At 33.8% G+C, this 26820-nt stretch overlaps 1 pseudogene; it reads left to right on the forward strand.

The window, feature by feature from the left end:
• Nucleotides 1-21635: 21635 nt before the first annotated feature.
• On the forward strand, nt 21636-22804 carry LOC150021287 (26S proteasome non-ATPase regulatory subunit 13 pseudogene; annotated as a pseudogene).
• Nucleotides 22805-26820: the final 4016 nt, after the last annotated feature.

Below are 26820 nucleotides of genomic sequence, written 5' to 3' on the forward strand. Positions count from 1 at the left end.
TTAAGTGGAACACTGGAAGTGTTAACTAACATAAAGTAACAGAAGTATTATCACATATTAAAAACAATTTCATCAATTACTATAAATATATGCAAAATAGGAAAGAAAAGAAAAAGCTACATTTGCAATTTAAAGCTATCAGGCAGGTGTGTAATGTCACATGTCTGCAGAAGCCTATTTATAAATGCACATTTTTAATACCAACTCATTGGCCCTATTCATTAAGGGGAAAGTGCTGATTAAAAACAATTTTCATTTTTTCAGTGAACCCCAAGAGTTCTTTCTTTCTAGAAAAATAAATATTTCTAATTACTTTAGACTCATTTTTAAAGAATTAACAAACTTTTATAAACTTATAAATATTGTTTTTCTGAGTTTAATCATTAATATGTATGTATATTTATATAATATATAAATTATACTATATATGCATATGTGTGTGTGTTTGAAGATGACATGGAATAATTTTACTTGAAGAAAATAAATGGACAATGAATATAATTTTTATTATACCCTTCAATGGTTTAAAAATAAAGAATGTAAGATTTTTAAAACTATAAAATCCAACATCATGTTACAATTAATAGAAGTGCTCTCCTTATCCATATTCTATGTTTTTTTTTTTTTTTTTCTGTGAGGAAAACCATGTGTTTTGGTTATATTTCCTTTTTAAAGAATGTACTGCTATTGGAATCATTGTACTTCCTAGCCAGACCTCATAAAAGTATGTATTTAATTTTGTAAGTGGAGCTTTTAAAGTAAGAGTGAGATATGATTTGATTTATGTTTTAGAAGTACGCATTTATACCCATGCCAAAACCAATGGAAGGTCAAGATATCTGTGTGTAAAATGTAGGGGCCAGGGAAATTAGTTAGGATGCCATCAGTGAAGAGAAAAAAGATTGATGAACCTGCAGACAAAAAGAAGGAATTATGGGAATAAAAAGGAAAAGACAGATTCCAAAGATATTCAGGAGATGGAATTAACACAATGTACTAATTGGATGTGAGAGATGAAATAAATGAATGGCTTGAGGATCATCATGAGGTTTCCTAGCTTGGGTGACTCACTGAATAGTGATTTTATTAAGTGAAAGGAAATACAAACAGTTTTGGAAAGGAAGATGACTTTGACTGGAATGTGTTGAAGCTAAAGTCTCCTGTAAGTTATGCACGTTAAATTTATCTAGTAAGTCATCTCAGAGTACAGATCTATATCACATGATAAAGGGGGTATTATAAATAAAGATTTGAAAAATTTTGAAGTATCACTCTCACTAAGCCATTAAATCAACCCACTAAAATGTAAAATGAGCAGAGAAATGGTCCAATAATTGAATGCTGTGAATCACAAATGTTAAAGGGATAGGCAGTAAAAGAGAATTTAAGACAACGGACAAAAAAGGAGTGGTCAGAAAGGAGAGAACGAAATTAAATTTCAATAGGAATGACATGGTCAAGATTATTAATTGGTGCATAAATATGAAGAAAACATTACTAGATCATTATTGACTTTTAGAACAGTTATCAAAAAAAGTGAGGAAGACACCAAATTGCAATGGGTACGAGAGTAAACTGGAAGATGAAGAGCTCATAATCCCATGGAGTGTTCTCAATTGTTACCTTGTATATCAGTCCTATTTAATTATCCTATAAAACTGCCCTATTATATTTCAATTGAGTTAGTTCTAAGTTGGCATTGCTGCTAGGTCTATTTTTTTTTCCATTAGTATGGATGCCCTCCTTAACTAATACTTAAAAGAGATTAGTCCCCAAGTTTAAAGACATTTAAGACTGAAATCACAATCATCTCCCTCACTCTTTCTGGTAATTTGTAAATTTCCATTTCCTGTAAATCCTCCCTCTCTCTGAATGTTTGTTTTGTATATTGCATTTTGATAGCTGTGCTGAAGGCTATTTATCTCCTTAAATAGTTTGATTTGACTCAGGTTTGAAATTATCTGAGATATATCTTAAGACTACATAAGAAGACATACCATAATTTCAGACAATAATGTTTCAGATAGTTAGATCTACCTTATCACAAATGAATAGTTAATAAAATTAAGAGACTATGTTAAGATCCTTAGGCAAATCTGTCGTACCCTCCTTTGAGATCACACCACATATATTAACTTCAAGTTTTTCTACTATACATGGATTAAAACTTTCTAAAAACAACTGAACTGCTCAAGGAATCAGCTTTAGATGCCAGTGTGATAGAATCTTACATTTGCTTAAACATGAGTTCTACCCTGGCAAGCATTTATTACTTAATGGGGGCTCTACTCTAAAATACTGTATTTTCTACTAAATATCACTCAGTTAATTTTCAAATTTTCTTCTTGTATACGTGATCTTTCCACACATGCTCAGAACAACTTAGAAATAGCAATCCATATCCTATAGATTTCCAACAGGAAAGAGATAGTGTATTTCAATTTGAAAGGAGGAAGGTTTTATAAAGAACTATTCAAATAGGTTTGGAAAAGGATAGGAAAATCACAAGAGATAGTGAAATATGCCAGGGCTAACAAGGTTTCCACACCACCCTTAGGTACTTCGGATAGAAGAAAGAACAGTTAGTAGGAAATTGGAGATAGAGAGGGGTTATGAGGTATACTGACTTGCAGAAAGGTGAGACCATTCTATGAAAAATCACAGATAGCTCACAGCATAGCCAAAGGACAGGAGTAGAGAGAAAAAATGTCGGATTCCATTCCCTCCTTGGCTCTCTTCCATCCTGTATCAGTGGTCCTCACTGATGGAACTGAGAAGGGAAGGAAGTTTCTTGGTGGAGTCAATGCAAGTTAGCACCCAGAGATTAAAACTCGATTGAAAAGTATGAAGAATGGATTAGGATTGGGTAAAATAAAGGAATTAATTAATTAAATGTATATTGTGTTTGTGTGTGTGTGTGTGTGTGTGTGTGTGTGTACACACATACATATACATATATAATATTTAATATGGTTAAGCCTCGGGGAAATGAAAATTTAAAACAAAATAACATTCTACCATATACTTATCAAAATGGCCAAAAAAGTAAAAAACACAAAATAAAAAACAGAAATGAATAGGTATTGGTGAGGATATAGAATTATCAAGCCATTGTGTATTATTGTCTGGAACTTTGGCAAATTCTACCAAAACTGAGTAATCTATGACCAAAGAGTTCCATTCCTGGATATATAGACCTGTGTTACTTTGTGTATCAAAAGACTTATATAAGAAGAAGAAGAATTGTGGTATATTCATATAATGAAATACAATGTAGCTATGAGAATCCACATCCAATAACATGAATAGAACTTAAAAATAGTGTTCAGTGAAAATAGCCAAACACTAAAGAAAATATGTAGCATGCTTTTATTTACATAAAATTTAGAAAGCAGTTAATTTATTTGTCATGATAGGAATCAGAATCATGTTTACCTAGGGAGACATATTTAGTAGGAAGAGATATAAGAGAGGCTTCCAAAGTTATGGTAATAATGTTCCATATCTTGATTTCAGTGGATGCTATGCAGGTATATTCATTTCACAAATATTCATCAAGCTGACTCATTATGTGTTCATTTTTGTATAGCTATAGTATAATTGAATTTCCTAAAAGAAAAAAAATAAGTGAAATGTGTCTGAAAACTCAAATGAAGATAACTAGTACATTAAAAAGTGAGATACTTTCCCAAAATCTGGCTTTGTCCAGCACTACTTCGAAAAGGATCTCACCAAGAAAATGAGCAGTTTCTGATTTGAGTAGGAGAGGTCATTTTGTATATAATAGATTCATATCCTTAGAATCAGGAAATCTTGCATTTAGCTCTAGTTACATCAGAAGCTACCTCTTTGTTAATCTTTTCATGCCCCATTTTCTCCACCTGTAAAGTAATGGATTGAGAGAAATTAATATTAAGCTTTTTTTTCCTGCTAAGTCGGTGACTTTCTTACCAATTGAAATATAGATAAATGGATGGACAAATACATACATACATACATAGATCAGTAATGTGTGGAAAACAAGGCCTTTATGCTTTTTCACATGTGCATGATTTTGTAGATGTAACCAAGGCACATCAATATAAAATTATAATCAATAAAAATGCAACAGTTGCAGTTTAATAAAAGCAAGCTAATAAGATTAGCAATAAGACAAAAGGCAAAGCAAATAGAACATAGATCAAAATCAAGTTCTAACTCGACCAATATTTTAAATTAAGTGTCAGAAAAAGTTGGATGCATGAGTGTGTATGACAAACAGTAGTATATGTCTGCAGCACACTACATTTTTTGTAGCTTGATGGTCTAAATTTATCCCATCTGCAAGACTGGTCTTATATCTAAAGGAGCCCATATTTTAAAATACAAATAAGATTTCCTTCAAGGAAGGAGAAAAATATTTTATTAAAAAAAACCAATGCATTTGTCAGAAATTAAGCCTCTATTAAACCTATTGTTTATTTTTTTAGTTCTAATTTACTTAATAGCCATTACACCTCAGCATTTGCATTCATCTGTAGTGCAATTCTTGTATGATTCACTGTTGTTCACAGCAGGCAGTCAAGCCTAATATAAGGCATGTTAATATTGGGAGAGTTTCCAACTCATCAGAGAAATGGAGAAGTAAATGATATTTTAAAAAGTAATTTTTGTTTTAAGTTTGTGGATAATTTTTATCATTTTAGATGCATAAACAGGATCAGTTGGATTAGTTTTATGTTCTTTTAAGATGCTTTATTTTTATTTTGGGTTAAAATTGAACTTATCTACAGTTTAAAAACAAATGAGTAGAACTAAAGTAGGGGAAAATCAAATGTAGAATGGAAAAACCTGGGCTGTAGAAACCAATACATTTGTGTTCAAGTCTTAGCTGAAAAGGAAATACTTTTTTAAAGGTTTTTTTGTTGTTGTTATCAAATTGAATTCCACAGTACTCTAACACACAAAGCACCTGAAAATGTAAAATTAATTAAGGTTAAACACTATAAAAAATTAAAGAGACTCTTTCTTTCTTCCTTTCTTTCTCTTTCTTTTTTTTACTTTCCCACATGTGTTTTTATAATTTGATCAGAAAGACAAATGTTTCTTGATTTTTATTGCATTTATGGGAGTGACATTGATTAATAAAATTATACAGGTTTCAGGTGTATAATTATATAATACATCTTTGGGTGTTCAACACCCAAAGTCAAGTCTTCTTACCTCACCATCCCCGCCCCCCCACCCCCTTTACCCTCTTCTACCTTCCCTCACCACCTTCTACCTCTGCTAATCACCAAACTGTTGTCTGTGTCTGTGAAGTTTTTTAAAATTTTTATTTACTTATTTTTTTATTTTTGCTTATCCCTTCATCATTTCCACCCAGCTCCTCAAACCTCTCCCCTCTAATAGCTGTCAGTCTGTTGTCTGTACCTATGAGTCGGTTTCTATTTTTATTTTTTTCATTAGATTCCATATATAAGTAACGTCATATGATACTTGTCTTTATCTGACTGACTGATTTCACTTAGCATAATACTCTCCAGGTCCATTTATGCTGATGTGAAAAGGAATATTTCCTTCTTTTCTTTACAGTCAGGTAGTGTTCCATTATGTAAATGTACCACAGTTTTTTTATCCACTTATCTACTGATGGGCACTTGGGCTCCTCCCAAATCTTGCTATTTGTAAATAACACTGCAATGAACATAGGGGTGTATATAGTCTTTCAAATCAGTGTCTCACATTTCTTCAGATATAATCCCAGAAGTGAACTGCTGGCTCATAGGCAGTTGCATTTTTAATTTTTTTTTTGAGAAAACACCATACTGTTTTCTGTAGTGGCTGCACCAGTCTGCATTCCCACCAAGAGTACACTAGGGTTCTTTTTCTCCACATTCTTGTTGGCATCCATTGCTTATTGATTTATTGACAATAGACATTCTGAGAGGTGTGAGGTGATATCTCATTGTGGCTTTAATTTGCATTTGTCTGATGTGATGTTGAGCATCCTTTAATATGCCTATTTACCACCTGTATGTCCTCTTTGGAGAAGTGTCTATTTGGGCCCTTTGCCCTTTTTTTTTTTTTTTTTTTTTTTTGGAGTCTTTGTTTTTATTGTATTGAGTTGTGTAAGTTCTTTATAAATTTTAGACATTTACTCCTTTTCATATGTATTGTTAGCAGATATGTTTTTCCACTGAGTGGATTGTCTTGTAGTCCCATTTATTTATTTTTCTAATTTTCCTTGCCCCAGGTCACAAATCAGAATAAATATTGCTACAAGAAATGTCTGAGATTTTACTGCCTATGTTTTCTTCTAGGATTTTTATGGTTTTGGATTTTACATTTAAGTCTCTAATTTAGTTTCAATATATTCTTGTGTATGGTATAAGAAAGTGGTCTAGTTTTACTTTTTGCATGTATCTGTCCAATGTTCCCAACACCAGTTGTATGTTCTTGCCTTTTTTTGTCAAATATTAATTAACCATAAAGTCATGCATTCATTTCTGGACTCTGTCCTATTTCATTGATCTATATGCCTGTTCTTTTGTCAATACCAGGCTGTTTTAATTACTAAAACCTTGTAATATAGTTCAATGTCAGGTAGTGTGATTTCTCCAACTTTATTCTTCTTTCTCAAGATTTCTGAGGTTATTTCAGGTCTTTTTGGTTCCATATAATTTTTTGGGATATTGTTGTAGTCTGTGAAATCTGCCATTGATATCTTGATAGGAATTGCATTGAATCTATAGATTGCTTTGGGTAATATGGGCATTTTAATGATGTTAATTCTTCCAATCTGTGAACATGGCATATGTTTCCACTTACTTGTATCTCCTTTAATTTCTTTCTTCAGTGTCTTGTGATTCGCAAGTACAGGTCTTTTACATCTTTGGTTAAGTTTATTCCAAGGTAATTTTTTTAGTGCAATGGTAAGTGAGGTTGTTTCCTTAGTTTACCTTTGTGATAGTTCATTATTGGTATATATAAATGAAACTGATTTCTGGATATTTATTTTGTATCTTTCTACTTTACTGAATTCATTGATCAGTTCTAGTTTTTTGATGGAATCGTTAGTGTTCTCTCTATATGGTATCATGTCATCTGCAAATAATGACAGTTTTACTTCTATTCAAATTTGGATGTCTTTTATTTCTACTTCTTGTCTGATTGTTGTGGCTAAGACTTCCAGTACTACATTGAATCAGAGTGGTGAAAGCAGACATATTCTGCCTTATTCTTGAGCTTAATAGAAACAATTGTAGATTTTGCTCATTGAGCATGATGGTGGCTATGGGTTTGTTATGTATGGCCTTTGTTATACTGAGGTGTGTCCCCTCTCTTCCCACTTTGTTGAGAGTTTTTACCATTAACTCTGTGCTAAATCTTATCAAATGCTTTTTCTTCATCTATTAATATGATCATGTATTTATCTCTCATTTTTTTATGTGGTAAATCACATTTATTGATTTGTGGATATTGTACCAACCTTGCATCCTCATTTGGTCATGCATATGGATCTTTTATGTATTGCTAGATCTGGCTTACTAATATTTTGTTGAGGAGTCTATGTTCATCAAGGATATTGGCCTATAATTTCTTTCTTTGTAGTGTCTTTATCTGGTTTCAAAGTTGCATATTTCTTGAATTAAGTAATTAACAACAGAAACTTTTAATTTTATTATACTTATTTATTTCTCTCATCTCCTTCCCCCATCTCTTTGGCAACTATAAGTTTGTTCTCTGTATCTATGGATCCCTTTCTCTTTTATTTTGATTTTGGATTATTATTATTTATTTTTAGATTTCACATATGAGTAAAGTCATATGGTATTTTATTTCTCTGACTTATTACATGTAGTATTCTAGGTACAACAATGTTGGTGTAAATGGCAATTTCATTCTCTTTCACTGCTGATAATATCCCACTGTATATTCTTTTTTATCCATCGATCTTTCAATAGACACCTAGGTTTCTTGCATAAGTACGCTGTTGTTCACAATGCTGCAATGAACATAAGAGTGCATATAGATTTTCAAATCAGTGGCAGTAGTCACTTTTTAGACAGGCTATGTTAAATGTAAATCCAGTCAATATATTGAGATTGTGCTCTTAGAGCAGTACAATAGTATTATTGTCCCTTGTTAATGCCCAAACACTGAACAAGTTGAGAAACAAAACAAAGTAGTTGGCATTCAGAGGCCAGATAGAGTTGCTATTAAATAATATATATGTGGTTGTATTGGCTCCCTCATATTGAGGCGTAGAATTATACAGGCAATGCTGGGAAAAAAGAGGACCTGTCCCAGGAGAAACAAAGTAGAACTCAGACTTACAGTTTACAATTTGTTCACTATAAAGAGGAAGGAAGAGAGAGAGAATTATGCAAATAGATATCCTTCCAAGGAAAAGAAAGATGAGAAGTGGACAGTAAGTGTCTCCATAATATTTTTTAAGTATAAATAATGAGTAACCACAAAGTGTGAAGAAGCATTTCACAAAAATGTATCATATATTCTTAAGTTTAATACCTATAGTTTATTTTATATAATCCTCCTAAATTAGACAATATATAAAGTTTTATTTTTGATTGTGTAGCTTTCTATACTAGAAAGTATTTTGTTGTTATACTTTTCAAATTAAAGCATTTCTTCAAATTGTCTTCATAGACAGATATTTCTGCTAAATAGATCTTATGAATCGTTTCAGACCATATCTATTTCTGAAGTTGGTCAATACACACACACACACACACACACACACACACACACACACATAATAGCATTTTTAAGAAATGAAGCTTTAAAAAAACACATCTTTTTTAATTAGGGAGAGATATAATAATTTGATTGTTTCATTTGTCTTCACTAATATAAACGATTAACACCATGCCTGTACATTTTAAATAGCAAATAAAATTTTAGCATCTTAAAAGTTTGTACATACATTCTAATTTTCTGAAAATTTTCCTAGTCAGTTGAAACCAAAGTACTTTTCTTTGAATAGAATGGAAGAAGATTAAAATTTTTAAATGTACTTACTGTTAGATCTTATGGAAAAGTATAATATTGATATGTTGCTGTAAATACTGCCGGCAGTGTGCAGAAACAGGCAAAGAGAGTGTATTTAAAATAAAGAGGTGAGAAGTTAAAATTGTGCTATTTATCCATTACATTTACTATAGATTGAAAAGGATTTGTAAGTCAAAGGAATGAAATCAAAGCAAGAAAGGTCAAAGAGAGAAAACAAGATAGAATGCAGAATGGGTAAAAGTACCCCTTGGGAAAAACACAACAGGAAAGGCATAAAGATCATTGTACACACCTCATTCTAGATTTATAGGATCAGTGCCAGATTTGGTATTTTAGCTGTGTTTTAAGTAATTTGCATATGGAATTCTTCATTGTGAGTATGTATAAGTGCCTCTACTTTAGATAGGTGTTTGTTTCACTGATTATCAAGCCTCCTAATGGTGTATAAATGGTATTTGCTTCACCATTTATCCCTTCTTTACTTTCTTCTACCTTCCTCAACCTCCCCCCACCCCACACCTTTCCCTCTGATAATCACCATGCTGTTTTGCTGTTTTCAGTGTCTATAACTTTTTGTTTCTTGTTTTTGTTTTTTATTTGTCTAATTCCTTTACCTTTTCACTCAACCCTCCTCCAGCCCTCCTCCTCTCTGACAGTTATCAATCAGTCTGTTCTCTATTTATGAGTCTGTTTCAATTTTCTTTATTTGTTCATTAGATTCTGCACACCTGAACCCTCTATAAGGTAAAAAATAAAATAAAATAAAATAAAAGATATTTCTGTGGCACAATGCTCATATTACAAGTAAATGAGGTTCTGTCGGAGCTTGTAGGCCTATATTACAGAAAATTGTTTTTCTTTAAAGCTGATTTTAAGACTATCAGAGTGAAAAAAGTAAATTCAACTAAAGAAATACCATTTTATGTCACAATTGGAACTCAGTAAGGATAGTAAAAAGAATGAGTGAAGATAAACCTTTAAGAGTTATGGAACTCATAATTTTCTACTTGTCCTATTTAAAGTGAGTGCAATCCATCAACTAAGATCTATTATGTGATATGTTATATTAATGTATGTTTCCACAACTTATGTCTATTTGATCTTCCCACATATATTTGTATCATACAAAGGTAAAGATGAATGCTATAATTACCATCACCAAGTAGCTTATTTATTAATGCATGCAAGGCACTTTTCCTGCTCAAAATCACTAATGTTTCTCCCAATATTTCTCTGCTATTAGGGACTCAATGTTTCTCCTCATCTATTCATGCAAATTCTATTCATGTTAAATTGAAGTGCTAATAACAGTGCTTTTCTGGACTATGTAGTAAGCATAGCATGCCAATTTATCATATACTCATCTTTCCAGTATATTTCATGTTTTTCTAAGCATTTGATAATAGTAAATATTTTAAATGCTTCTGCAATGATGCCTTCAACTAATGCTGATGGAAGTAAACAGTACTAAATTTACATCTATACAGTGCTTTATATGTTCAAGGTTATTTTATTTTTATAACTTTATTTTGTCTCTTCTTACCACACAATCATATAGATAAACAGTCAAATAAAATTATACTCATTTAAATACAGGAAAGCTGATCTCCTTGACAAGTTAAGTGAAAAGTTTGACAAGACGTTTTGGTGAATTAACACCAAAATACCTGTCTATTGCACTTAGTGGAAAAAAATGTAGTAAAAAAAAAAAAAAAAAAAAAAAATTCCCAAGACTGAACTCCTCTCCACAAAGGTAGTAGAGAAATAAAAGGCTTTCATTATCAAAAAGATTAAACCAGAATGTGACAGTCATCATAGGAAATTATTGCAAAGATGGAAAAAAATCTCAATCCCTTATATAGCTAAGCAAATACTACCCATTACATAAATATTTTCAAGATAAATAATTAGTTCTCAAGGAAGAACTAGAGAACACCATTTGCCACATAGTTCATCCTGACTTTAACTGGTGTTAGCTAATTGGCTTTATCCCATAGGAAACATAAACATATTAGCAGAAAATACAGTCGTTGTAACTTGGAGAAAGATGCCCACTGAAGTAAGGCTCTTACATTCCCACAGAAACTGGAAGTAAGGATCCTATGGCCCATAATGTTTATATTTCAAAAAAATGAGTCCCAGGTTCTGGAGAAAGACATTCCTGGATTATAAAGCTGACAAAAGTCAGTTAACAAAAGGCCTATCCAGTCTTCAGAGGATTTAGATAAGAAAGTATTTACAATTCAAATTGAAATCAACAAATGAACAAACAATAAAAATGGACAAGGACAATCAGGTGTATCCAGAGGCAAGGGTGGTGGGGGAGATAGTAAAGGGTCAAGTGGATCAAATACATGGTGACAAAAGATTTCACTTTGGGTGGTGTACACACTATGCAATATGCAAATAGCGTGTCTTAGAATCATACACTTGAAACCTATAAAATTTTATTAATGAATATCACCCCAATACATTTAATTTAAAAATATTTTTAAAAGTTTTAAGGTAAATGCTCTGAAAGCAAAAGGAAAGGGAGAAACTCTCTTCCCCCATTTTCAACAGGGAGGGAGAATTAAGCCTTTATTTTTTTCTTTTTTTAAATTAAATTTATTAGGGCAACATTTGGTAATATAATTGTATAGGTTACAAGTATACAATTCTATGATACATCATCTGTATATTGCATTATGTGTTTACCACACAAAATCAAACCTCTCATTTTTAACAGTAATTATGTTAAATATCTTGCACACTTCTAACTACAGGGATTATAATTAATCAAAGGCCTTTCCTACTCGTCTTCGGCCTTCCATCAACATTGCCAGCCAGTATCTGAGACCAGACAAGAATTCTACAGCAGATCTATTCTTTGAAAAAGCGGGGCTCTTGTGTTGGCTGACTTTGGCTCAAGGGTTTTCTGACAGTTTTGTCTAACATTCCATAAACAGCATGGCAGACTAGGATGCTTTTGCCTAACCTTTCCCTCTCTTTTACTGGGGGAGATGAGCATCACTGCCTGAAGACTGTCTCTTGATTTATTTTGAGGCATTAACGCAAATAAAACCCTTTTATGTTTAATGCTATTTTGGCATTTGTTTCTTGAAAAACCCAGCTTAACACAAGGTGGCCATACCGAATAGTACAATAACTATAGAGTTGTATTATTCAAAATTAATAATGTACTTACTCTTTGGTAATGCCAAATGGAATCAGGTATCATGGCAATGAAAATTACCAAAGCAATTCCACATCTGAGAGTTTATCATCCAGATGTTCCTGCACAAATCCAAGATGAGATGTAAAAGGTTTTACATCACCATAGCATCATTAACAGCACAATATTGGAAACAACACAAGGATACAAATTCAATGAAATATTGTACATTCATAAAATGGAATTCTATGTACCTGTAAAAAAGATGGAGTCAATAATTGGTGTGCCAATATAGAAAGGTCTCCAAGATTTATTTTTAAAGGAAGATAAAAAGAGGTAGAAGAGTGTTTACAGCATACCTAACTTTTATGTAATTAATAAAATATATATTTTAATATTTGTATTTGCATAATAAAACACTGGAAGACTACACAGTATATTAGAAAAGCAATTATTTTAAGGAATAGAAGGGGATAAACTTGGTAGAAAAGGAAAGTGTGTAATCAAGTTTCCTCAATGTAAATATTTTACTGACATTTGACCCCTGCAAATTTATTACCAAATGAAAAATGAAACATAATTTAATAAATTTAATTGAATTTTCTTGGAACAATGTGGGTGTTTAAGCCTTAAGTAGGAGAAAGAACTAGTACCCTATATTACTTTTGAAACGTCTTTTATCTTTATCCCTCCACTGTTCACCAACTCGTGATAATGATTCTTCTATTAATTTAGTAAATATTCATAAAGTGTTTACTATTTATTAGGCACTATGATAGACCCTAGGTTAGGTGAGTAGGACATATAAGATCCCTTATAACATAATTTTTTAAAAGAGTGTAAAAAATGGCAATTTCCAAGTGAGGTGAGTTTACTGAAAGGGAAAATGAGGTCTGCAAGTTGGATTTTACCCAACTCTGGGGTTCAGTCAGGAAAGGAATTAGTCATTTTGGTAGTGATAATTTAAATTATTGCTCTGTTATTTGCTATTTGAGAATTCTAAGCATTGGCAATACATTAAATTATATGTATATTAATGAGATTTTCTGTATTAAGAAAGTTTATATGGAAAGAAACAGAATGTCTTTGAAATCTAATTAGATTCAAGCTAGACATAATCCAAAATTTTTATTTCTTAAGTTAAAAGTTAAAAGAGGCTGGCACTTCCTTTTTATGATATAATCAAAAATGCATTTTTAGAACTTGCATAAATTTATTTTAAGTGTATGAATTCTCATAGCAATGTAGCATTTTAGTAGCCAATGTAATTAAACTGATATTTTGTGTATGTTTAATGTACATATTTTTTAATTGCCTTACATAATACTTTATGAATACATTACTTGAGCATTTCTGTAGAATTTTTCAATGAGTTAATTTTTTAAATAACATTTTTACTTGCTGTTAATTTAAATTAATTTTTATATTTAAAACATGTATTAAAGTAGGTATAGAATACAAAGACTCATAACAAAACAAACTCATATACAGGCTGCCCTATTTAAAGGACAAAGCAATCTCATTGCCTTTAACATTTTTTTTACCCCTACTTTTCCACTATACCTTTCTTTTGGTGGTCGGGGGAGAAGAAACTTCTATCATAAATTTTGTATTTATTTCTCATTTCCTTTGGAAATATCACTCATTTTGAGTTTATAACCAACTAAATGTTTATTTCACATGCTTCTAAAATTTGTTAAAATATAATTAATTTGTACATATCTATCTGACACTGTTCTATCTTATTCCTTTATATAGTATTACATTGTATTGATATAACCTAATTTATTTATGCCTCTTGGAGTAAGCACACAAAAGTATGTTCCAGATAAAAATTGAGGGTTAGAACTTCTAGTCATTGTATATATATGTCATCACTTTATTTTAATAATGCCCAGTAATTTTCCAAAGTGTTTGTGCTAATTTACATTACCTCTTGCCAGTAATATATGAAAGTTCTAATATTTGAAGTCTATGAATTTTTATAACAATGTGGTTGCATGCCAAACAATACCATGCTATGATTTGAGTTTGTAGTTTTATATTACTAATACATTTGAGCATATTTTTATTTTAATGGTGATTCAGATTTTCCCCTGTCAAATGCAATTTGAGTATTTATTCTTTGTTTTATTTTGTTGTCTGTCTCTTATTTGTTTTTGGAGTTTTTAATATACAATCTGAATACTCTTCATCTGTCATTTATGTACTGAAAATAACTTTTCTCAATCGGAGATTATTATTTTTACTTTTTTATGGCTTTCAATATGCAATAATTTATGTAGTCATGATATATAGTCAATATTTATCTTATTTGTTTTGTGCTTCTGTGTCACTTGTTTTGGTATCCGCAATTCGTAAATACAGGGGTGGGAAAAATAAGTTTACAGTTTGTATTTAAAAAAAGAAAAGCAGCTTATTATTATTACAATAACTTTATATTTCAAAAGACTGTCACTCAAAACTGTAAACCTATTTTTGCCCACCTTTGTATATTTTTCTGAAATGACACAAAAGTTTCTGTAATTTTATCTTTTACATTTTTCTTTACCTCAAATTGATTTTAGTTTATAGACTAATGTGAGGGAAATTCCCTGTACATCTTTTCTTCTTTGAATACATGATTGACCAAATAATAATAATAATTTTGGTTATTTTGGTGCAATCTTGCCTCAGAGGTACAAGGCAAAGTTCCAGGAGTCTCTTGACTAGTAGATTTAATGGATATATTTTACTTCAGAACCCAACTTTTGACATGAGGTTGCTGTTTCTTTCTAATTTGTTTTTTACCCTCTCTAGACCTTTATGGATTAATTTGGTTATTTTTCATTTGACTTCTTTCTCCGTTATTTTATATTATAGCCCCCATTTTGAATTTTTAGTGGTCACCCTAGAAATTTTAGTGTCTGAACTTATCAAAATCTCTATGAAATGTTATTTATACCCTACTCCTGACTGTTAGCAGGATTTTTTTAAATAAATTTATTTTCTTATGTTGTCCTATTACAATTGTCCCAATTCTCCCCCATTGCTCTCCACTGCCCTGCCACCCCCTTCCTACCGTCAGTCCCAATCCTGTTTTCTATATCTATGGATCATTTATACTAGTTCCTTAACTAGACTCTACCCCTACTTACCTTCTTACTCCCCCTACCCCCTCCCCTCTGGCCATTGGCAGTCTGTTCCCTGTTTCCATGCCTCTGGTTCAATTTTGCTCATTTGTTTGTTTTGTTCATTAGTTTCCTATATTAGGTGAGATCATATGGTATTTGTCTTTTACTGCCTGGCTTATTTCACTAAGCATAATACTCTCCAGTTCCATCCATGCTGTTAACAAGATTTAAGAGCACTTAAATCCTAACCTCTTTCTCCCAATTTATATGCTATTATCTTCTATTTAGTTCAGTCATTCTTTTAGCACCACAATTCATTATTTTATTTTCTAGCAATAGTGTTTATTTTGATTCGTACACTTTCAATTTTTTAACTCTTCATTTTTTATGGCATATTAGACCACATAATCAGAGATTATTTTTCTTCTGCCTAAAATTTCTGGCATCTTGGTAAATCTTATGCTGTTTGTTGATTCTTGGGCAGTCACTCTTCTGTGATTTGTTTCTTTGTGGATTTTCTGATTTGTGAATTAGACTATATTCCTCCTTGGAGATTCTTTGATCATTGGAAAAGGATCCTTTCAGAAACAGGAGTTTCTTTTGCTTTTATCAAAACCGTAGGTTCATTAATAGTCTTGAACCACTTTAAAATAGTTGTAAGATTTTGTTTGCTTTTAATCATCACAGTATTATTTTGAATTCCACTCAATTGTCCAAGTTGGCTTGTGGTTATAAATTATCAAAGATGGAGGCAGACTAAACCCCACATCAACATTTCTGCTCAAAAGAATACTAACAAAAACCAAACAAAAACTGAACATAATGGTTAATATATTTATATGTAATTATTTATTAAATGTATTCATGATATACATGCACAACAGTGATCAAAATAAGTGAAAATAAGAAGCCAATGATGTAGGTGATCCCTGACACTAATTTCTTACACAATTGCGAACACTTTCTCTTTGGTTTCTAAACTTCATGCTTCTTATAGGACAAAAAGATAAAGTTTAAGGCTTGTTGTCAGTTTGGATCCTAGAAACATAAGAATGTAACATTTAACAAACTGAGAGGTAAATAGAGGAGAAAGTAGGAATAGGCAGGGTGATCCTTAAGAAAACTTGAAGGCCCAATGTCTGTGAAAGGAGGAGGAGAGAATTAGATGGGAAGAGTCAGAGGCTATGACATAATAAGAAATATGTATTTACTCTGTCCTTAGCTCCTCACATAGACCTCCCAAAACTCTTGCAATTTTCTCAGTGACGGGGTGATATGAGTGTCTTACACGAAGCTTCTAAATCTCTTGGAATTTCCTGGGCAAAAGGACTGTATTTTGTTTCACTGAGGCAACTCTTTGTGGACTCTTGGATAGTTTCAGGATGGGCTCGTCATCAGCAAGATCAAGCCATGATTAGAAACTTTGAACTATCAGTCCCATCACCCCATCCTCTGAGGAGAAGGGAGGGACTGACCATTGAGTTAATAATTGATAATGCCAACTTGATAAAGTCTCCCTAAAACTTTTGGAACTATGGGGTTCAAAGAGCTTCCAGGTTGTTGAACACATCCTCATACTGGGAGGGTAGTGAACCCCAATTCCATGAGGATAGAAGCTGCTGCCCTTGGGACTGTTGCAGACCTATTCACCTGGCTGTTCATTCATCCTTTATAATAAACCGGTAATGATAGTAAGTAAAGTGTTTCACTGAGTTCTGTGAGCCATTACAACAAATTATCAAACCTGAGAGTTTCGTGAGAACCCTTGATTTGTAGCTAATTCAGACAGAAGTGTGAATAAGCTGGGAATCCACTACTCGTGACTGACTTTGGAAATGGGCCAGTGCTAACTTTGTCTGGACTTTTAGTATCAGAGTTGAATTTAATTGTAGGACACTCAGTTGGTGTCTGCATAAAATTAGAGAAAATCACTTGGTTTGGAAAACCCACACATTTGCTGTCAGAAGTGTTTTTATGTTAGAAGAGAAACAATTTTCTTTTAGAGGCAAAATATACCCCCATAAACCTGGGATACCCAGAACATACATTGTCTCTCTAAGGATGATATAGGAATTCTATCCCACACCCATATAAATAAAGAAATACCTAGATTCTTGTCATTGGCTGGAGGGCAGAAAATATTTCTAAAACAAGCAGAGTTCTTCACTACATTTATAACCAAATGTCATAATTTTATATATATGTACATTTGTTTTGGAGACAGATATCATATTATTCCTCCTCCAAGATTATGTAATAAGGTTATACATTTTGGCTGAATATTGGTTTAAAAATGTAGAAAGTGGGGACAGTTACATTGACTTCCTCTCATTAAACTGTCAGATGCTGGCCCACAGCTTATGTGCAGTAAATAACTTAGGTGAAGACTATGTATCATTTGCGCCAAAAGTATCCATAGTGTTTGGATTTTTGCTTGTCCTGGGCAAAGGATGCTGTAATCATTGTACACTGCGAAGAAACTCCTCAGCACATTGGAAATTTGGGAGGTTTTGTGCACAGAGACAGGTGTCCTGGTGGCTGACTTATAAACCAGAGGAAAATTATTGAATACGATTAAGGACAGTCATTCCTCCTTCTATGAGAAATAATTGTGTTTGCTACCTGAAATTTTGTAGCCAGGAACATAGTACTGACAGAAACACTCTAAAGTACCCCAGATTTTTCTAGGTTTTATTCTTTTCCAAAGATTCAGGTTTTTAGGAAGTATGTATAATTCCAGTACTGTAAAGAAAAACAAAAACAAAAAACTAAAACATGGTGGTTCTGGATCCATATCATCCGGGTTCCTATTTGAACTCAACTCTAACTATATCACTCTGAGAAATATTTCATCCTATGTTGTCCTTTTCTACATCTGTATCATGGGAATGTATACCCACAAATCTTATGTAATATAGTCATTGATGATATGAATGAAATAATATAGATAAGGTGTTGAGATAAGATCTTGGTGCAATTTATGATATTAACATTATCTCTGCCTTTTCACTTGTTCACCAATAAGTTTAGGGGAAGCGGCTATATGGTTCATCTCCTAATGTTCCATAGTATTAAAGACTTTGACATAACAATAAGAAAAATAAAAACAATGATAATAGATGAAACTTATTAACATCTTATGTCAGCCACTGAGACTTCATATTTATTAATTTATTATTTTATTCCCATCACAATGAGGCTAGTAATATTAATATGTCCATCTTACAGATGAAGAGACTGATGATTAAACTGATGATTAAAGAGGTTTATTATCTTGCTTAAAGTAGAATAATTGTTAAGTAATGAAGCTTAAATTTTAGCCCAGTCTAACTTCTGTGTACTCTTTAGAAACCACTATAATATACTTCCTTTAAAGTGAAGATTTTGATAAAATGATTAAATTGTTAAACGAACAAATTAATTTTCAATAAAAATCTATTTTCACAATAACTTACTTTACAAATGTGTTAGTGATGATAATGACTTTATATTTATTTCAGCACTTGGAAATGTATTTTTCTGTGACTTTTACAGGTGATATAGAACAATGGTCTCCATAAAAAAAAAAAAATGTGGTGCCTTGGTATCTGTTTCTTTAATTGAACTTTTAGAGTATATATCATTTGAATAAAATTATAATGATTTCATTAACCTCTTTTACTCTTTCTGAAATATAATGACTATAAATGTGATAGGAAGTTAAAATTGCTGGAGGAAAGCAATCAGGCTAGATTGACCAATATGCTTACATGCTTGTCTGGCAACTTGCCCCCTCAGCTAGAAAAGCTGAAAGTAGAAAATCATTTTAAATATCTAGTTATCTGTATATGAAGAAATTAAATCATTAAAACTCAGTCTCAAAATGTCAATGACTCTATTTTACAGAAGGAAATCTTAAGTTTTTATTTCTTAGGGTAATAATAAAACATTCTGGCTTATTTTGTTACAGGAAAGGTGATTTATAAATTCAGTGATTTTCAGTGACAAATTTAAAATGCATTCCCAAATACTAAATATTTTATTATAAAATAACTTTAAAATCTAGTAAAAAAGAAACCATTAAGCACTCACATGTGTGTAGATTCAAACTATAAGGATTTGCAGATTTAGTCATTTTGCCATCTTAAAAATGAAGAAAGGTTAATAGATATGCTGGAATATGTGAGGTCTGTCCAGAAAATGTCAAGCCATTTCTAATAAATGAGAATGGTTTGCACATCGATGTAAACTGGCAGCCAAAGAGAGTGAACTGGAATGTGCATGAATGAACAATGATGACTTCACTGTACTAGCAGTAGGTGCTGTTGAGTGAGCATGTGTACTGCGTGGCTGTCCCATTCAAAATGACTCAGCAAGTACAGCAACAAATCTACATTTGACATTATTCTTTAACATTCATCCACAGAAACTATTTGGATGATTCAGAAGGCTGCAGCTATGGGCAACTGGTGATTGGCAGCTTTGTCACAACAACACACCCACTCATGCTTCACATCTCATGCAGAGTTTTTGGTGAAACATCAAACCACCCAGGTGACTCAGCCCCATCTGCTGCTCATATTTGGCGCCCTGCAGCTTCTGGCTTTCCCCATATCTAAAATCACCTTTGAAAGGGAAGAGATTTCAGACCATTGATGAGATTCAGGAAAATACGGTGGGGCAGCTGATGACAATTGGGAGAACTGTGTGAGGTCCCAAGGTGCCTACTTTGAAGAGAACTGAGGCATCATTGTCCTATGTATAATGTTTCTTACGTCCTATATCTGTTTCAATAAATGTCTCTATTTTTCATATTACATGGCTGGATACATTCTGGATAGACCTCGTATATATCTCACAGGGGAAAAAAGAATAAGTAATATGATACCAGAAAAAAAGAAAAAATAGCTATCACATGAAGGCTATGGATGCCTTGGATTTGTAGTGGAAAACAACAAAATATTCTCTTCCTCTGCCTCTAACTCACACACACAAACACAAGCATATGACCATTGATTCTAAAAACAAAGAACTCTTAATATAGCTGGCACAGAGACCCTTTTACAGAATTTATAGACTTTATAGGGATAAGGATTATAGGGAATCATACATTACAAAATGGAAAAAAATTATTTCCAAAAAGATGTTGAAAATTGTATTTACCCTATATAGTCCACAATCATTTAATTCCCTCTAAAGGCTGTGTTCTCAAACAGTTACTTTCTTTTGCACTTGCTCTCAGTATCATTCACTCATTTATAACCCATTTTGCAAAAATATAGATCTTAAGAAAAAACTGTTGGAGCCAATAGCAAATACGTGGTTAGAACACTGAAATTGGCTTATTTTTGTGTTGAAATAAATTTAAGCTTGTTTGCAAATACATAATCTCTACACATTTGTGTGAACATGATCTAAACATGATTCTTAGTCATACCTCTTTTTTTAAATGCTTCATTATTTTGTTTTGGCTGAAAAGAGAAACTATCTTCTCCCAGTAAAGATAGTTAAACTTTGAATTAGTATGGTATCTACATTTTCAAACCACACATGAATACAGGGAGAATCCAGTTTTTGGCGAAAAGAAATTCTAAGATTTAATGTGCAAACCAGCACTTTGCTCCCTTTTTATCGCCTTTCCTGGAGCTCTGAGTTTCCCTCATTTTTTATTATGTATTACATTCTAATTAACATTCTGCCCCAAAATCAGATTACAAATTTCTTGTTACTAGGAAGAGACTTTATCTTTCTCTGCAGCACCATTAATAACTGGAACTGGTGTATGAAAATAGCAAGAACAGACCAAAATGTATCAGTTGACATGATGTTGGAAGACATGTTTCTGTGAAATGATTATTACAAATGGTGGTAGAGACCCTGGCCTCACCAAGAAATTCATATAAGCAGTCTTATAATCAAATTAATGTAGTAATTGTAGCCACCTATATTTTAAGTGACAACAGCAGTTGTTCAGAACTTCAAGGAAAATGCTGTTTTTTCCTTATTTTCTCCCCTAGCAAATCCGTAGGCAAATTTTTAATATAGGGCATGTTAACACTGGCAGCAATAGTCCCATCTTCAATGCTCTTACTAATGTTGGTATTTCCCTTCCCTGTATGCAGCATATTTCGTCCAGTTCCTACTGTGGGAATATGAAGAAGAGCTCTGACATATATGTAATTCACATCACAAAGAATTGAGAACTCAGATGAATCAGAGGTTCTCTTTTTGAAGAGTAACTTAACTCTGTCAGGAAAAGCAACAGGCACAAACTTATTTGCATTAACATATAATTGATTAATAACCTCAAACACTTTCTGTTTATTTGTATTGAAAAATATGTTACATGCTAACCATAATAAATTTTCTCGGTGTTCTTTCGCCGTCATGAAGGACGTAGCCGGCTTTCTGCAGCAGAGCCAGAGCTCCGGGCCCGGCCAGGCCGCCGTGTGGCACCGTCTGGAGGAGCTGTACACGAAGAAGTTGTGGCATCAGCTGACGCTTCAGGTGCTTGACTTTGTGCAGGACCTGTGCTTTGCCCAAGGCGATGGTCTCATTAAGCTTTATGAAAACTTCATCAGTGAATTTGAACACAGGGTGAACCCTCTGTCCCTGGTGGAAATCGTCCTGCATGTGGTCAGACAGATGACAGACCCCAATGTGGCCCTTACTTTCCTGGAGAAGACGCGCGAGAAGGTGAAAAGTAGTGACAAGGCGGTGATCCTGTGTAAAACCGCCATTGGAGCGCTGAAACTAAACATCGGGGACCTGCAGGTCACAAAGGAAACGATCGAGGATGTGGAAGAGATGCTCAGCAGCCTCCCCGGTGTGACATCGGTTCACAGTCGCTTCTACGACCTCTCCAGTAAATACTACCAGACGGTCGGGAACCACGCGGCCTACTACAAAGACGCCCTGCGGTTTCTGGGCTGCGTGGACATCAAGGACCTGCCAGTGCCGGAGCAACAGGAGAGAGCCTTCACGCTGGGCCTGGCGGGGCTGCTTGGAGAGGGCGTGTTCAACTTCGGAGAGCTCCTCATGCACCCCGTGCTGGAGTTGCTGAGGGGCACCGACCGGCAGTGGCTGATCGACACGCTCTATGCCTTCAACAGCGGCAACGTGGAGAGATTCCAGACCCTGAAGGCTGCCTGGGGCCAGCAGCCTGACCTGGCCGCCAACGAAGCTCAGCTCCTGAGGAAAATCCAGCTCTTGTGTCTCATGGAGATGACGTTCACACGACCTGCGAATCACAGGCAGCTCACTTTTGAAGAAATCGCCAAAAGTGCAAAGATCAGTGTGAACGAGGTGGAGCTGCTGGTGATGAAGGCGCTCTCGGTGGGGCTGGTGAAGGGCAGCATCGACGAGGTGGACAGACGTGTCCACATGACCTGGGTGCAGCCGCGCGTGTTGGACTTGCAGCAGATCCAGGGCATGAAGGACCGCCTGGAAGTGTGGTGCACGGACGTCAGGAGCATGGAGATGCTGGTGGAGCACCAGGCCCAGGACATCCTGACCTAGCAGCCCGGCCGCGGGGGCGGGGGTGGGGGTGCGGGTGGGGGGTCTTGCTGGGGGGAGGGGCTGTTCTTGCTGTGGGAACAGCAGTCACTGGTGAATGGGGACCCAAGGAACAGGAGGGGGTGGCCCTGAGTGGGTGGGATGCCACTCCAGTTTGATCGCCCACCGTGTGTGCGGGACGGCCCTGAAATAAATGCCTTGGCTTGGTCTAAAAAATAAATAAATAAATAAATAAATAAATAAATAAATAAATAAATTTTCTCTCGGTGAGAAACATATTTGCAGTATTGCTTCTTCCATGACAACACTTCACTGCAAGGGTTTATTCTCCAAATAACCTCTTTCCCTACAGAAGGCTCCTTAGCAGCCACAAAATGCATGTCTTTCAAATTTGCCACCTCCTGAGACTTTTCTGCCAGCCTTCATTCTAGGTTAGTCATAGCCACAGGATCATGAACTCTCTTCATCTCCAGCCTCTCTTCTTAATACTACCTTTCATTCAATCCACAGACAACTCTAGAAACATCTGGTGACCTGGAGTCACTGAAAGACCAGAGCCTGATACCTGGCCATAGGAATGTAGACATAAATAAGTAACTTCAGAATTAAGAGCTTAGGTGTTTCATCAATGAGGAACAGATGAGGAATGGAATTGAGAGCTAGTATAGATATTAGATATATAGAGATAGAAATAGAGAATAAAGATGTAGATATAATAGAGTTATACTATTGATACTGCATATACTACATAGAGAAAAGGTTGAATGTACCAGCAGAAATATATTTGAAAATATATATATGCATTCTCTCCTTTAATTTTAAGATATTGTTTTGCTTTTGTTTAAAACAAGTTAGAGTGCCACACAATAGTATGAAGAAATGGGCATGCATTTTAAATAGCTTGTCAGAAAAAGAGTTCAAATATTTTCTGCAATATAATTTAGCCATATTATACAATATAAATTAGAAGCCCCCAAACTGTGCAAAATAGTAAATCAAACAACTAGATTTCTAAGAATTTCTCAGAAGAAATATTTATAGATATATTTATGTTCACCTCAAGTATACTTAATACAACATTTTCATAATAGTGAAATTTTGAAAATTATGTAAATATCAAACAGAGAAATGATTAAATTGATTACATATGTATGCATGCATATATACCCACTGGAAAAGTATACAGCCATTAAAATGGCATTATAAATGACATTAGAAAATTGCTAATCTTCTATAAAATGACAGAGGGCTTAAGTTATATATAACAAGATATACTCATATACTCAGAAATGGGATTGCTGGATCATATGGTATCTATTTTTAATTTTTTGAGGGCCTTCTAAACTGTTTTCCATAGTGGCTGCAGATCATTTTTATAAGTGGACATAATATTACTAAAGGTAAAATTTTCTGCTGAATAAATGCATGAATAAATAAAAAAGTTATGGAATAGTAAGATGATAATTAAATGCACAGGATTAGCCATGGTTAATTCCCTTCTTTTTTTATTCACTTCTAAATACAGAGGTGATATAATTGCTTCATGTTGCTCACAGTGTTTGCCATAACAGAGAAATGGTGTGAGATGGAGAGTGGATACCTGTTTGTCTGTTGGATGTCCCTGTGCAATAAGAAGTTGTATGTATATCATATTTATATTTTTCCACCAACAAACATGTTTTAAAAATAGCATCTATTGTTTTAAATTACATTCTCTCATTTTCATTATTTCCCTTTATACTTGTATAATTATTACTTTTTAATTTTATGATGTACTTTGCTTCTCTACCTATTGCTTCTCTTGAGAATGCAGTTTTCTAGCACAGTTTTTCAAACTAGTGGTGTTGAAGACAAATATTTTCTTATTTCTTGAGTTATTTTCAAATGCAGATAAAAATCCTATAGAATACAATAAGAATCACTAAAAAAATGTTGAAGTATGTATACCTTATACAAACCCAAATTCTTACTATTTAATTCAAAAAACATAAAGTTCATATTTATAAATATCAACCATAAAAAATGAAATAATCATGAAATTTGTATACTTTGTTCTTTGAAGAATCACTATTATACTCATAATTTTTGTACTTCTCTGACTAAACCAAAATTATGAAGGAAGGATTCTGTGTGTTGTTCCTACTTTGAACAAACACCATATAGATGCACATATGAAGTTTTTAATGTAGAGACATTATGTAAGAGACACAGAAATCTCTTCCTTGACATTGATTCAGAAAGGTGTCAAATAAAGAATAAAGTATGGTTGGACTGTTTAAAGGTAAAAAATGGGCTAGTGTTTTTCTCCCAAGAATGATGACTGGAAATTCACATGTTTCGTGTTCAAGAGGGCGTGAGAAATACGGTTCCTATGAAAGTATGCAATACCGATAGTCCCTCATGTTACAGTGTTTTTTTCCTAAGTACTCTGGGTTAAAGAGAGCTTGACCCAGGAGGAATTTTGAGACACATGAGACTTGGTTTTCAAAGATAAGAAGCTATGGGTGATTTGGTAAGAGGACAGGAACCCAGTCATGCACAATCTAGTCTTTTCAGAAAGCCAGAGAAGAAATCAGTTAGAACTGACACCTCTACAGAGAGACTGGTCGATATGGGTAAAGTTAGATGGACAGGCTGCAACTTCATGTACACGTGTGTACCCAGAGTATCATTCAGGTGTGCTGACTCCTGGGTTTCACAATGGAGACACAAGAATTTTAACAGATTCACAGGTTTGATTTTTCCAGGGCAGGAGGGAGGCTGAGTTCACAAGTAAGCACAGCTGATGACAGTAAGGATTAATAGTTGTTTTACCTTCAGTGATGTTGATACATTTTTTTGAAACTCAGTGTTTTCCCCTGCAAAACGGGAATTAAGATAACTGTCCTTCCAGCCTGGAAGATTATTATAAACATCAAACAGCACATGTTGAGAGTGTGTGAGCAATTCAACCTAAATACATAGATTCATGTGTATGCATAGGTATGTACTATTATTATTATTATTATTATTATTATTATTATTATTATTTTAATCCTCACCTGAGGGCATTTTTTCATTGCTTTTCTAGAGAGAAAGGAAGAGAGAGAGAGAGAAACATCAATGCAATAGAAAAGCATTGATTGATTGCCTCCCATATGCACCCAGACCAGGGATTATATGCATCTGGACTGGGGATGGAACCTGATATCCAGGCAGGTGCCCTGATAGAAAATCAAAGTGGCAACCCTTTGGTTATGGGATGATGCTCCAACCAAGTGAGCCACACTGGCCAGGGCATGACCATTATTTTTATAACCTTAGCCATCTGATTCTCTAGCACTTCATATAATAGTTACTGAGCATGTACACTTTGGTTTCTTTTACTCCTGGGTCTCTTGGGCAAATATTACTGCATATGTATTTTAACAAGAAGTGTTTTTTTTTTTTTTTTAATTTCAAAAAGACTTCTTGCCTTTGACCCAGTTCTACTACTTCCCTTCGATGTTTAAAAGCCTTTTTAAATATCTTCATCCTCAGGATCATCAATTTCTGTTTTATACAGATAAATCTCCTTTGATATTCATGTGTGATACTTCCCTAGTTTTATCTTTTAAGTCTTAGGCTTTATACTCTACACTGTCGTCCACTTCACCATGTACTTTTTATAATTTCCTCCGAAAAATTTTTTTATCTTTAATAAAACAGTCTCATTCCTTCATTTCTACATTTGAGTTGGTGGAATTTGAAATGTGTTGGCCAAAGTTTTGTTACAGTTCACTATGAAACATGGAAACACAATAATATATGGTTCTTCTCCTTTAGACAGGCATATGATCCTCTTTTAACTCATCCCTACATATTCAATGGAACCTGAAAACCCTGCCAGAAGCGCCACATACTTGTGGGGAGGCTACATAAAACTAAGGCGCAGAAAACCTGTCACTGGAAGCTGTTTACTCAGCCTTGCACTGTTTTCAAATAGATTTCCTCTTAATTTCTTCCTTTACTTTCCTTTTCTATGCTTTATTTTATTTTGCACCACCTTCCTCTCTATAAATTGCA

This window comes from Furipterus horrens, unplaced genomic scaffold (genome assembly GCF_987537825.1).
Source record: "Furipterus horrens unplaced genomic scaffold, mFurHor1.1.pri manual_scaffold_1, whole genome shotgun sequence".
Lineage (NCBI taxonomy): Eukaryota > Metazoa > Chordata > Mammalia > Chiroptera > Furipteridae > Furipterus > Furipterus horrens.